Genomic DNA, 3995 nt, shown 5'->3' on the forward strand with positions numbered 1-3995 from the left:
ACCCCGGGGTCTCCCAGGAGGCGGCCTGGCCGACCTGGGTGGGCGCCCAGCCCTGGCCCTTGCCAACAGACTTTGGCCACGTCACTGCCCCGTCTGAGCCTGTTTCCTCCCCTGCACCTCTGGCACCAGCTGGCTGGAAGCATCCGACAGGCAGCAAAGGCGGTGTTGGGGTGCTCATAACACCCCCTCCCAGGCCCAGCCCTCCTGGCCCCGCACCGTCCACTCACCCAGATGCGCAAGGGATTCAAAGTTAGCAACCAGAAATATCTCATTTTTATACAATTGTGAAGTCTCAGAAATAGACACACACACAATCCCATTAACCATTGCAACAAAAAATTAAGGTATTTAGAACCTCTTGGTGGCAGGGAAGGGCTGCTCCCAGCACCATGAGGGAGACGGGCCCAGCGTGCACACGGCCACCCCCTGGGGTGCCGCTGCTTAAAGAGGCGCCCAGAACTGGCCCTCCCCTCCCGGCTCCCATTGGCCCAGTCCCTGCTTCCTTGGCACAGGCTGAGTGGACACAGAATTCTCCCAGGCCAGGCTGCTGGCCTCCGAGTGACCTGCCCAGCCGAGAGCCCCAGGGGTCCCTGGATGCAGAAAAGCCGGCCAGTGTCGCCTCGACCCGCCCACCGGCCCTACCCAGTGCCCCTGCCCCCGGCCATGGCTCCCTCCCTGGAAAGACCCCACTTAGGGGGTCCCTTTGGTCTGGGGGGGGGAGGTGACCAATCCCATCTGCCCATAAAGACCCTGTGCTCTGCGTCCTGGAGCCGATTGCCCCGCTGGCCAAGCCCATCGGACACCGAGGGGAGTGCTGGCCGGGGTCTGGTGTGGACGGGTGTCCAGGCAGGTCAGTGAGCTCATGGGGACCCGAGCTGGGTGGGGGCAGCCTTTCTCCCGCTGGGGTGCCCACCGGCAGGTCCCGGGCAGAGCACGCCCCCTAGAAGCGTTCCGCCGGTTTCCAGGATGAGAGACTGAGCTGGAGATGGAGCGGGGCCAGGCCACATGTCCAGATAGCGCTCTGACCCGCGGCCGCCAGGAACCGGGCCTCCATCGGCAGGAACCAGCCCCGGAAGCGGCGCTCCAGGGGACCTGCAGGAAGTCAGGCCTCCGTCTCCAGGGGCAATGCCCTGGGTGATGGGTCACTGGCGGGGCTTCCCGAGTTCTGTCCCCTCCTCCAGCTCAGGACCCACCAGGGACAGCCAAATGTGCTCCCCAAACTGTCACACAGGACACCCCAGCCCCTCAGGGCACCCCTTTTGTTTCTGTATTTTAACCTATCCACCTGTATAATGTAAGTGTACATATATTACACACATGTTATTGTATGTACATAGTAACAACATACATACAGGCAGTAATACTACAGAGCGCCCTCCCTCTCCTGCCTGCCCTGGAGGCGACTCCCGGCCGCAGCAGCTGGGATCTGGGTGGCAGGGAGCAGGGCAGAGTGGGCAGAGCTGAACCAGCACAGGCCAGGCCTCCGGGTGGGGGGTGGGGGGCCGGGAGCTGAGCGGCCCAGGCCAGGCTCCCTCCCTAAGGCACTGCCTGTGCTGCTCAGGGGGCAGGGCTGGGCAACGCCCTTCCTGACCACGCCCGGCCCTGGAGGCAGCTCCTGGGAGGAGGGCTCAATCCCGGGCTCGCGGCGAGGCCCCTGGAAGGGACCACTCGGCGCTCCCTCTGCAGACTGACAGCAGGGTGTTCGGTGGAGCAACTGGCCGGGTGGGCGAGGTGCTCAGGGCTGCGCTGGGTCTGTGGACGCTGGGCCTCCACCCGCTTCCCCGGCCCGGCCCGGCCCTGCCTGCGGGCTGTGTCCCGCTCCCAGCTGGGCCTGGCGCCCAGACCGCGGCCTCAGGGACTTTCCCGGCTCCCTCTCACGAGGCGGGGCGTGGCCTCCTGGGGGCGTGGCCTCCCGCGGGCGGGGCGGGGCCCAGCTCAGGAATGCGGCTGTTGTCAGCGCTCCCCGGCGGCGGGCGGCGCCTGCACAGGAATTCACGTTCATGAGCTTTGGGCGCCAGCACCCCCGGGTGAAGCAGGCGGAGCAGGGCCATCCGGGCCCTCGGGGCTCCCAGCACCCCGCGGCGCTGCAGTGCCCCCATTTGCCCGCTAGGCAGGCACCCCGGAACCTCGGGGGGACTATGTGGATGCTGTGAGGCTGATCCGAGTGGGATCGTTCACCTTTTTCTACCGATAACACGGGATCGTGCCTCCCCTTCAGCCGGGGATCCTGAAGGCAGGGCCTTCCTCCGGGCTGTGCTGGGTCACCCGCTGACCTGTCTGCCCTGAGGCGGGGCCCAGTGCCCCCCGGAGCCAGACAGCGGCTGGGCCTGGAGGAACCAGGACAGGACACTGGCCCCAGGGCCTCTTAGCCGCCTCTTGGGACACGGGGCCGGCATGGCGATGCGGGCATCTCCATATGGCACTCACAAGACTGGGCGCTCACATGCCTGGGCAGCGGCGGCGGGGGCTCCTGGGAAGCCAGAGGGCGCTGCCCTGCCTGGCGGTTGTCTGTCAAGCTGAGTGTATGTGTATGTGTGGCCGAGGTGGGGAGAGACAGGGTCCCCAGACTTCAGAGACCAGCTACCCGGGCCCTGCTGTGCAGATGGAGAAACTGAGTCATGGGGTAAGCCTCTGAGGCTGGCACCAGGCATGGAGCTGTGTCCTGGGCACAGGCCTACCGCACTGTGGGCAGCCTGGTGGGATAGGGAAGCCGCCTCCCGGCCAGAGGATGGCCCCTTGAGAAGGGGGTATTGCCTCCTGTTCCTGGATCCCTGCCAGCGTTGAGGTTGGCCCTGCCAGCGTGCTCACAGCACTGGGTGCCTCTAGGCCCCGAGCCAGCGGGGTGGGTGCAGAGCGAGCCTGTCTTCCCCGGGTGGGCGGGCAGATGGCAGGCCGGGATTCCGGAACGGGGAGCAGGGGCTGCCACTCTATTCTTAGCTCCTCCAGGAACCCAAATTTTTCCACTGCCTGGCAACCCTTGGATTTCGTTCCTGGAAGCTCTTGGTGCTCGGGGGCAGCCCGGGCCCTGCGGGGGAGACAGCCTCCCCACGACCCCGTTCCTCTCCTCCCACCATGCCGGCTCCTGAGCTCCGGCACCCGCGTCATCTCCCTGACCAGCCTGAGCCCTGGCGAGCCCTCACTGCCCGTGGGTCACCCGAGAGGCTCATCCCAGGCGGGAGTCGTGGGCGCAGCGCCGTTACCACGGAGATGAGGAGCAGGGCACGAGCTGGGCAGCACACTGAGGGGACTATGACGTCACACACACACACACTCACACACACACACACACACACACACAAATACGCACCGAGGTTGCATCGGGTGAATATGGCCGCTCTCATAATTAGAACGAGAGAGAAGACAGAGCGAAGAGGACCCACACATCTCCCGAGTGGCTCAGGCCCCAGCTCAGCGAGCAAGGGAAGAGCCGGAGCTGGGCCTCCAGGGCACAGACAGGGAGATGGGCCGGGGTAGGGGCTGGTGGGTCAGGGAGCCAGGCCAGGGCTTGGCCCAGTGTCCCCAGGATCTGGGAGCAGGCAGACACGCTGTGCCCAGGCCCGGCCCGGCCACGTCCTCCACGCACCCACCCTCCTGGGTTAGGGATAGAGCAGGTGCAAGGCACAGAGAGGTGGGCAAAGGACTTGGGCAAACAGGAAACACCTACGGGAGGGGGTGGGCAGCGCCGCCTCGGGCCTGCCCCGTGCAGGGGGTCCTCCCAGCGCCAGCGCAGTCCAAGGCCGGCACTGTGTCCTGGGAATGGGCTGGGAGCACCCCCCTCCCCCCTGCGGCTGGCCAAGCCCGGCAGTGGGAGGACAGGAAGGGTGGAGGCGCCTCGCCAGGAAGCCCGGCTTTCGCTTCCACCTGCACCCAGGGCTGGCAGCGACCTCTGCCCTCGCCTCCCCAGCTGCACAGGAGCAGGGCAGGGGCGAGTTCCTGAGGGCCTGGCACCTCCAACACCCTTGGGGCAGAGCCTGGCCGCCCAGCCGGGGGAGCAG

General features: G+C 66.5%; 1 long non-coding RNA gene across 1 annotated transcript in view; it reads right to left on the reverse strand.

Annotated features, from left to right (window-relative positions):
- Positions 1–3995, reverse strand: part of LOC107183822 — a 9124-nt gene that overhangs the window by 2985 nt on the left and 2144 nt on the right. The window contains exon 2 of the long non-coding RNA XR_001514623.1: positions 3868–3873. This is a non-coding gene — a long non-coding RNA (uncharacterized LOC107183822). The remainder of the gene's footprint in view (positions 1–3867; positions 3874–3995) is intronic.

Source organism: Myotis davidii, unplaced genomic scaffold, assembly GCF_000327345.1.
Source record: "Myotis davidii unplaced genomic scaffold, ASM32734v1 scaffold472, whole genome shotgun sequence".
Lineage (NCBI taxonomy): Eukaryota > Metazoa > Chordata > Mammalia > Chiroptera > Vespertilionidae > Myotis > Myotis davidii.